The 10,869-nt window shown below is 40.1% G+C and overlaps 1 non-coding gene across 1 annotated transcript; it reads right to left on the bottom strand.

Annotated features, from left to right (window-relative positions):
• Positions 1 to 6,068: 6,068 nt before the first annotated feature.
• On the bottom strand, positions 6,069 to 6,173 carry LOC111553951. The gene has a single exon (XR_002735120.1). It is a non-coding gene; the product is annotated as a U6 spliceosomal RNA (small nuclear RNA).
• Positions 6,174 to 10,869: the final 4,696 nt, after the last annotated feature.

Raw genomic sequence — 10,869 nt, 5'->3', positions numbered from 1 at the left:
GCTCTGGGTAAAGAAAAGAGGCTCCCAGGAGGAAAGCCCAGTCAGAAGTTCAAGTTTTGGAAGAGACAAGATGGCCTCAAAGACTCAGACCCACTTCTGAAATCTTTTAGCAGTAGCTTCAGCTAAGTAGCTCTAAGAAAGGCCCTCAGAGATACAAAATCTAAGAAAAATAGTCCTGGCATCTAATTACAACAGTGCAGTTTGCTGCTTTTATCTGTAATTGGACTGTATAGTCTTTCATTCTAATTTACTTTACATCTAAACTGTGATAATCAAGACAAGCAGAACAGAATGGTCTCTAACTGGCTATCCTACTGACACCCGTTAATGCCTAATTATAACAACTAAATTAAAGATGCAGCTGTAAAGAGGTGGAATATCAGTTTGAAGCATTTAATTCTGTGAAAAAAAGTCTAGGTTTTAAATCCTAAGTAAGAAAATCAATACTATGCCTCATTATATTGGTATTGCTAAACAGATTAATGAAATTAAGTATTTTGTTGTGTTGCTTTTCTTTTTTCCAGTGTTCTCCTGATGCAGTGATGGTTTGTAATGAAGGAGTACTGCAGGGGAGGAAGTTTAAATTGAGAGCCAATTTATACACCGAAATTGGGAGATAGCTAATCTCGTTTATAGAGTGGCGGCTTTCTTTTGATATGGTTGGATTTTTAGATAGGCATCACGGGTCTCGACTTCCGCAGTCTCGTAGAACAAAAATAAATTCAACTCAAGCTGAGTGGTGGTGCTGTCTTTCCTCTTCCTATGAACAGATGTATCAACAGGGACTGCTGTGACAATGTCAGCATCTATGAGCACTGGTTCGGGACAAGCATCCCTGAAGCTTTGTGTGCCAGTGGCCTTGTTGTCTATGCCAGGCTAAATGTAGACACCTGTGAAGGTTTAAGGGACAGAGGGAAGCTGGCCAGGTGAATGGGAAATATATGAGGTCCCCAAAGCTGTTCGATTGATTAGAAAGTGGAGGAGAAGCCATGAGAAGCAGCCATATTTCAAGCTAGACACCAAAGCCTGGAAGGAGAAGGACCAAGGTATGCACAAGGAAGATGCCCTGTTCCTGGGACCAGAGAAGGCAGTGTGTGCAGGGTGACAGCAGCAGGCTCCCAACTCATCCAGCAACACTCTAAGTTACCTGTTTATTTATTCATTCTTACTATTGCCCATCCTGACTTTTTTTTTTCTTTTTTCTCTTGAGACAGGGTCTCACTCTGTCACCCAGGCTAGAGTGATCATGGCTCACTGCAGCCTCCAACCCCTGGACTCAAGCCATCCTCCTCCATCAGCCTCCAGAGTAGCTGGGACTACAGGTGTGTGCAATCACTCCTGGCTGATTTATTTTATTTTATTTTTTGTAGAGACAGGGTCTCACTATGCTGCCCCAGCTGGTCTCAAACTTCTGGGCTCAAGCAATTCTCTCACCTCGGCCTCCCAAAGTGCTGGGACTACAGGCAGACACCAACATGCCTGGCTATTGTGTGTGAGTGTATGTATAGATGGGGTCTCACTATGTTGCCTAGGCTAGACTCAGGGCTGAAGCAATCCTCCCACCTCAGCCTCCCAAAGTGCTAGAATTATAAGGGTGAGCTGCCATGCCCGGCCTCATCCTGACTTTGAAGACTTGGAACTCAACATCAATAAGAATCAAAAACCTAAAAAGTGGCCAAGACTGACTGTGTCAATCACCCTGTGGGACTCCCCCAGATTCCCATAATGCAGAGATTCACCACTGCAGATTTTAGAGGAATCCAAAGACTTTGCAGAATAGACTGACCACCTGGAGGAATCTCTAGAAATCACCTAGAAGTGGCCTTACTGACCACTGAGTTACTATGAGTGAATGACTTGGGGACTATAGTGTGCCAGGCCTTTTCTGGAGCTGGGGATACAAAAATGAGCCACATGGGGTCATAGCCCCTTGGAGCTTGCCATGTACGAACCACTGGGCCATGCAGGGGTGGGAGATCCAGCAGGCAGAGAGCAGCCCAAAGCCAGGGCCCTGGACAATGGAGAAAACTACAGCTTCAGTGAATGTACCCAAAACTTCCCAATCATAAAACCAAGAACAAAGCTGGGTGCAGTGGCTTATGCCTGTAACTCCAACATTTTGGGTGGCTAAGGTGGGAGGATCTCTTGAGGCCAAGAATTCAAGACCGGTCTGGGCAACATGGTGAGACCCTGTCTCCACAAAAATTTTAAAAATTGGCTGAGCATGGTGGTCCTAGCTTCTCAAGAGGCTGAGGCAGGAGGATAACAGGAGCCTGGGAAGTCAAGGCTGCAGTGAGCCGTGATCATGCCATTGCACTGCAGTCCAGACCACAACAGAGAAAGACCCTATTATAAAAAAGAAAAAAGAAAAAAAGACATTTAGTTTTAATTCTAAATTGGATCTAAATGGGCATTTTTGGCGACGAGAATTTTTGGCTGTTGAATGTTGCGTGTACCACCCTCTCTTTGGATTCTTGTGGTCTTTCCCAGTTTCTTAAGCCCAAGATGTGAAGGCATGGGCGGGGGTGCTCTGGGGACTGTGCATATGGGCTGAGTGATCATTGCAGGCCAGAGAGAGGTCACCAGCCCCCGTGGAAAGGAATGGTGCAGCTTCTGACCCTGCAGGGCCAGACAGGATTCTAATTGCTCCTGTGCTTCTGGGACTCGGAAGACAAATCCTGCCATCTCCCACCAGGCCCGCCTCCCAGCTGCACAAACAAAGCCAAATAAAAACTGCCAGCGGCCGCTGGTCCCCTTGCAACAGATGTGGTGCCTCTGTGCCATCTTGTCTGTTCTTAAGGGTTTGTTTTTATTGCAAACAGACAGATGTGGCTTGTCCCTTCCATCTTGTTTACAATGCTGCAGGAACACCTGTGGAACAACAGGTCCCTGCAGAAATCCTTGACTTCCCGTTCAGATGGCTTGAGACTAAGCCAGCCGACTGGGCAACCCCGTCTGCTAAGGATTCCAGGTTCCTCTGCCCAGGGAAACCTGAAGAATCACCCACCAGATAATCCCAGACACATGAGTGTCACCACACCTATGTGCACATTATGTTAACAATGCGTACACCTTCATTCAAATATGTGCAGAGGACCTACGCTGTGTGTGCTCTCTGGCCCTGCAGTCTGTGCTGACTGGCTTGTGGTTCAGCTCAGCTTCTCGTTGCAAAGGCTGTTTTCATTGCCTGACCTGTGTCCACTTAGCTCTAGAACTCACTGCACTGAGAACCCACAGCACTGACCCATGAGAGAGGGCCATGAGGCTTATGAGGATTGCCTTATTGATTCTCCCAGTTTCAGGCAAAGTGGCTCATGACCTGGTGTGAAACAGACCTGTGTCACCAGGGTGAATTCTATGCCTAGGCGCAGAGGGAAGGGGAAATGCTTGCACAGAGCCCAGGCTTGGGGAACATTCTCTGCTCTCAGCCAAGTTCTGTACACCTTCTTAGAATTCTGCAGCTCCAGTCACACCATTATAGATCGCTTGCCTAGCACTTACTTTATTTCATTAGCACAGATAATGGGAGAGCAGTGACACAACTTGTAACTTTGTGCAACAACTGCCTCTTTGTCTTAACCTTATGTTTTCATGCCACAGCTTTTGCTGTGTAACAAACCACCCCCAAAACTCAGCAGCTTAAAAACAGCCACTATTTAGTTAGCTCACGACTCTGTGGGTGGGCTGAGTGGTTCAGGCAGCCTCAGCTAATCATTGCTAGGCTCACTCAGGCATCCAAGATCAGCCGGTGAGTGGGCTGGTGGCTGGAAGAACTCAGATGCCCTCATTCATACAACAGGCAGCTGGCAGGCCATTGGCCAGGGTGACAAGGGTGATGGGGCCACATACCTCTCACCAAGCAACAGCCTAACCCTGGCTTCTCCACATGGTGACCACAATAAGAGAGTGAAATAGAAGGTGCACATGCTTTTCAAGTCTGCCTGTGGTATGTTTTCAACTGCCCCATTGGCTAAAGCAGGTCCCAAGGCCAAGCTCAGAGTCAGTGTGGAAGCCTGATGATGCTAAGAGCCTGGAGAGCTTAGACACCAGCAGGAGGGATAATTTGCCTCCAGTTTTGCAATCCACCACAGGATTCTTTTTTTAAAAATGTCTTATTCATTTTCTAGCCTCTTCCATGGAATGTTTCCATCATTTATCTTCAATGTTTAGTGTTCATAAATGAGGAAGAAGTTCACTTTTGTTTCCCTCATTAATTCACAAGTATTTAGAATGTATCTTTAAATTGCATTTGGGTTAAATTTCCTGCCTAAGATTTTCCTTTTTTTCTACTTATACTATATTGGGGTCATGGAATTGAAATTAGTCCTATTCTTTGGGATTTTTAAAGCCATGTGCGTGGGTGTCTGGGTGTGGAATTCTCATTATCCCATGGATATTTGAAGACTGTTTAGTTTTGTTGTTTGATATAACTATATAGATGCAGATATATGTAGATTTAGATTTAGATAAAGAATCAACCTTTTCTGCAACGTTTTTTAGTTTTCTCTATGTTTATTATCTGCCTGATCTGTTACACTCTGAGAGGAGAATGTCACATTATTGTCATGTAGTTTTTGTTTGTTGTTGTTATCGTTTTTTGAGATGGAGCCTGTCACCCAGGCTGGAGTACAGTGCCATGATCTTGGCTCACTGCAACCTCCGCCTCCTGGGTTCAAGTGATTCTCCTGCCTCAGCCTCCTGAGTAGCTGGGATTACAGGTGCCCACCACCATGCCAGGCTAATTATTTTTGTATTTTTAGTAGTGACAGGGTATCGCCATGTTTGCCAGGCTGGTCTCGAACTCCTGATCTCAGGTGATCCACCCACCTTGTCTTCCCAAAGTGCTAAGACTACAGGCTTGAGCCACCGTGCCCGGCCTGTCATGTAGTTTTACTTGATATATTTTTGTGCCACATTGCAAAAGGAATTAAGAATTCATTAATTATATAAGAACTATGTGATTCTTATATGTTCTTGGTTAAGTAAATATTTTATCAGCATGAAACAACGCAGGGCACAGTGGCTCACGCATATAATCTCGGTTCTTTGGGAGGCCAAGACGGGAAGATCAATTAAGCCTAGGAGCTCGAGACCAGCCTGAGCTACATAGTGGGACCCCACCCTGACAAAGAATTAACAAATTAGCCAGGCGTAGTAGAGTATGCCTAGCCATACTCTACTACATAGTAGGCATAGTCCTAGCTACTTGGGAGGCTGAGACAGGAGGATAGCTTCAGCCCAGGAGTTCACGGTTACAGTCAGCTATGAACAAGCCACTATATTCCAAGCCTGGGCAATAGAGAAATACCTTCTTAAAAATAATAATTAAAAAACTCACTTTATCTTCCTTATTGTTGGTTTCACAGAATTTCCTACTATACTGTAATGGGGCAAAAATTAATAAAACCACACTAGTGAGCATGCTCATTAACTAACTCACTCATATGGTGAGTAGAATTATAAATTGTGCTTTTCTTAGAGTGAAATGTGTTAACGTATTTTGAAACTATAAAAATGCTGATCTTGGCCGGGGGTGGTGGCTTATGCCAGTAATCCCACTTGGGAGGCTGAGGCGGGAAGATCACTTGAGCCCAGGAGTTCGAGACCAGCCTGGGAAACACAGTAAGATTCCCCCATCTCTATAATCAAGAAAAATAAATAAATAAATAATAAAAATGCTCATCTCATTTAAAAATTGCAATGTTTATTGAGATGATTATAGATTCACATTTAGTTGGAAGGAATAATACAGAATGATCATAGATCATATGTACTCTTTTCCTAGTCTCCCCCAATGATAGCATCTTAAAAACTATAGTACAATTTCACAACCTGATACTGACAATGATACATCTCAGCACCCTCATTCAGATGCCTCCAGTTTTACTTATGCTCATTGGTGTGTGTGTGTGTGTGTGTGTGTGTGTGTGTGTGTGTGTGTAGTTCTGTACAACTTAATCCCATGTGTAGGTTCATGTATTAATATTTACCACCACAGTCAAGATACAGAACACCACTTGGTGAAAACACTATCCTTCATCCATTGAATGGATTTTAAGCCGTTGTAAAAAAATATGGAACACTTCATGAATTTGCATATTATCTTTGTGTAGAGGCCGTGCTAATCTTCTTTGTATTATTCCAAACTTTTATTATATGCACTACCAAACTGAGGCAAACATGCCTCCTACCTTTTGACTTACCAATGTCACTTATGTAAATAAGTTTCTGAAGATAAGTTATGTTCTGCAGGCTATTTAATGCAATAATACTTATAACAGCAAATAAGAGGAAGGAGGCATGTCCAAAAATAGTAGATAGAAAAAATGTATTTGTTACCTATTGCTGTGTAACAAATTATTCCAAAGTGTAATGACTCACTAAAACAGCATTGATTATATCACCATGTGTGTCAGATCTGGGTGTTGCTCTTCCGGGACCTCTAAATGGGGGTCTCTCACAAGACTGCTCTCAGGTGGCAGCTGAGGCTGGGATTTCCTCTGAAGGTTCAACTGAAGAAGAATCTACGTCCAAGCTCATTTATATAGTTGTTGGTAGGGTTCAATTCCAAAGGTCTCAGTTCCTCTCTGGCTGTTTTAAGAGTCTTTGCTCTTAAAACATTTATTGCTATGTGGGCCTCTCCATATTGCAGCTTACATCATCATAATGAGCAAGACAAGAGAGTGCAAGAGACTGCTACCAGTGTTTCACAATCTAATCATAGAAGTGCTTTCCCATTCATTTTTCTGTGTTCTACTCATTAAAAGCAAGTTGCTAGGTCCAGCCCACACTCAAGAGAAAGGGATTCCATACAAGTGGGAATACCAGGAGGTAAGATTTGGGGGATCTATGTCAGAAGCTTCTTATTATAATAAGTAAATTATTGCACATTCATACTATTATGTACTATGCAAACATTGAATTTTCTACAGTAATTACATTGGGTATAGGGCATGTTGTCATAAGAAATGAAAAGAGCTTCTGTAACTTGGAACTCAATATCAAGTATTCTAAAATATGTGAAACATAAATCCCAAAAGAAGATGAGGAAAATAGTGTACAGATAAAAGTATTTGAGGAAATAATGACTGAAAATATCTCAAATTAAGTCAAAAAATATAAAACTTCAGATCCAAGAGCTTTATGATCCTCCAGGAGGATAAAATCAAAGTAAATCACACCAAGGAACATCATATTCTAATTGCTGGAAATTCATGGTAAAGAGGAAAAACATTAAACAAACCAGAGTGCTATGGTTTGGTTGCCTGTTTCCTCCAAACCTCATGTTGACATTTGATTCACAGTGTTGGAGGTGGGGCTGATGGGAAGTGCTGGGGTCATGGGAGCAAATTCCTCATGAATTGATTAGTGCACTGTCTCAAGGTGAGAGAATTCTACCTCTGATAGCTCCTTAAAGAACTGGTTGTTAAAAAGAGCCCAGCACCTCCCCTATCTCTTACTTTTCCTCTCCCCACGTGATCTTGGCTCCCCTCTGCCTTCTGCCAGAAATGGAAGCAGCCTGAGGCCCTCATCAGATACAGATGCCCAATCTTGAACTTTCCAGCCACCAGAATCATGAGCCAAATAAACCTCTTTTTTAAATAAATTACCCAGGATCAGGTATTCCTTTACAGCAACACAAAATGGGCTAAGACACAGAGGGGAAAAAGACTCTTACTTATAGAAAAATAAAGATAAGCATAATAACTTATCTCTCTTCAGAGATATTGTAAGCCAGAGACAATGGGATAACACCTTTAAAATGCTGAAAGAAAATCCTGTCAACCTAGAAGAATGCATCCAGTGAAAATACCCCTCAAAATGGAAAGAAAAATAAAGAATTTTTAGATGAACAAAAGTAACAGAATAATCACAAGTTGATCTGTTACACAGAAATGTTTAAGATACTTCTTCAGGCTGAAAGGAACTGATAGAAGATTGCAACGTAAAGGAATAAGTCTACATGAAGGAATAAAAGACCTAGAAATGGCAAATACATGGATTAAATATGAAACACTTTTTCTTCATTTCTTAATTCCTTAAACTACATTTGAATATTAGAAGAAAGAAAATAACATTGCATGGTGGCATTTTAACATATGTGAAAGTAAAATGTATGACGATCATAATAGAAAGGATGAGATGGTGATTACAGAAAGTACATGAAGCTACTAAAACTAACAAAGAGATTTAGACAAAAACAAATAGAGGGGAAAAATAAAATGCTAGAAATTCTCAATCCAAACGTGGAAAAAAGGAGCAATAAGCAAATAGAAAATAAATATAATGGTAGATTTAAAGCCAACCATGCCAATAATAATACAAAATGTTGTTAATATTACACTAAAAATATAAGACCAAGCAATGCCAATAATAATATAAAATGTTGTTAATGTTACACTAAAAATATAAAAACAAGCAATATGCTAAGTGTATCTACAAGAAATACTCTTTAAATACAAAGAAGTAGGTAAGTTAAAAGTAAAAGGAGGCACGCCTGTAATCCCAGCACTTTGGGAGGCCGAGGCGGGCGTATCACAAGGTCAGGAGATCGAGACCATCCTGGCTAACACAGTGAAACCCCGTCTCTACTAAAAATACAAAAATTAGCCGGGCGAGGTGGCGGGCGCCTGTAGTCCCAGCTACTCGGAGGTTGAGGCAGGAGAATGGCGTGAATCCGGGAGGCTGAGCTTGCAGTGAGCCGAGATCAGGCCACTGCACTCCAGCCTGGGCGACAGAGCGAGACTCCATCTCAAAAAAAATAAATAAAGTAAAAGGAGGTAAAAAGGCATGTAAACAATATGCATGAAAAGAAAATACAACTGTATTATAAGCAAAGTAAACTTTAAGACTAAGAATATTCATAAAGATAAAGGGAGATATTTTATACCAATAAAGTATCAATTAATCAAGAAGGCATAACAATCCTAAATGAGTCAACATATAAACAGTTATTCAAAATACATTAGGCAAATTTAACAAAACTACTGGAAGAAACAGACAAATTTACAATCATAACTGAAGACTTTATTTGTGCTCCAATAGTTAATAAAACAAATAGACAAAACTACTGTAAGGAAGAAAGAACATCTGAATATTATCAAACAATTTAACCTATTGAGCTGTATATATCCAAGAAAACATACATATTTTTTTCAAGTGCACTTGGAACATTCACCAAGACAGACCATCTGTTAAGAAATTAAAGAAGACACAATAAATGTTATGCATTGAAATTACATAGTATTTTCTCTGTGATGAAATTAAATAGAGTTAAAATAGAAGTTAACAAATACAAAATATGTTTTTTTAAAACACTACTGTGTTGGAAAGTTAAACAAAATCTTCCAAGTATGCCATGAATTTTTAAAAGTACAAGGTAAATTTTAAAATATTTTAAATGAAATAGTAATAAATTCATAGTATTTCCAAATTTATGAGATACATATAAGGTAGAACCTGAAGTAATTTTATACCTTTAATTGCTTATATTAGAAACACGGAAACATTTTAAAATAAAAAAATCTAATCTTTCAATCTAAAAAGAAGGACAAATTCAATACAAATTTAATAGAAGTAAGGAAATAACAAAGACATCAAAGGTAATCAATAAAGTAGATTATTTCTTTGAAATGGTAATAAAACTAGCAAGACTGACCAAGGAAAAGCACAAACACATATTCGGTACCAGAAATAAAATAGGAGACATTACTACAGATTCTATAGAGATTAGAAGGCTAATACAGGGATAGTATGCCAAGAAATTTGACAATTTGGATGAAATTTGACAATTTGGATTAAAATATATTAGAAATGCACAATTATTCAAGCATATCCAAGAAAAAGAGAAAATATAATTAGTTTCATATATAGTAATGAAATTAAATTCACCAGTATAACCTCTCACCATTAAAACCTTCTCAGATGACTTCACTGATAAGTTCTCTTGTGTATTTATAGAATAAATAATACAAATTATTCACAAACTCTTTCAGAGAGTAGAAGAGGAGAAAATATTTTCCATGTCATTTTATAGAGCCAGCAAAAGCCTTATACCAAAATTAGACTGTACAAGAAAAGAATACTGGGCCGGGCATGGTGGCTCATGCCTGTAATCCTAGCACTTTGGGAGGCTGAAGTGGGTGGATCATGAGGTAGGAGATTGAGACCATCTTGGCTAACATGGTGAAACCCCATCTCTACTAAAAATACAAACAATTAACTGGGTGTGGTAGCAGCGCCTGTAGTCCCAGCCACTTGGGAGGCTGAGGCTGGAGAATCACTTGAACCCGGGAGGCAGAGGTTGCAATGAGCCGGGATTGCACCACTGCACTCCAGCCTGGGCGACAGAGCAAGACTCTGTAAAAAAAAAAACATGAACAGTACAGATAAATATCCCTCATTAACATCGATGATAAAGTTTTGTGCTAAGTACTATAATACTTAATTTAACAACATATGAAAACAATAATACATCTCAAATAAATGAGATTATCCCCCAAATACAGGCTGGTTTAACATTTTGGTGTGCAATTCACCACATTAAAAAACGAAGCAGAATTACTATAAGATTATCTCAGTAGACTCAGAATAAAAACCTTTGGTAAAATTCAACACCACCACTTTTCAGCAAAATAGAAGTAGTAGGAAGCTTCCTAAATTTGGTCATGGGCTTCTGCGGAACTCACAACCAACAAAGTTACTTCAAGTTAGACAATTGATAGATTTTCAGCTAATCAGGAGAAAGGCAAGAATGTTCCCTCTCCTTGTACTGAAATTCCCAGTCATTTTTATATATGAAGAAAATCCTAAGGAAATTACAAAGAGAACAATATTACCTGGACTAATACATGAATTTAGCAATGTCAC

Source organism: Piliocolobus tephrosceles, chromosome 21, assembly GCF_002776525.5.
Source record: "Piliocolobus tephrosceles isolate RC106 chromosome 21, ASM277652v3, whole genome shotgun sequence".
In the NCBI taxonomy this organism is placed as follows: domain Eukaryota; kingdom Metazoa; phylum Chordata; class Mammalia; order Primates; family Cercopithecidae; genus Piliocolobus; species Piliocolobus tephrosceles.
This window is presented reverse-complemented; position numbering and strand designations above follow the sequence as displayed.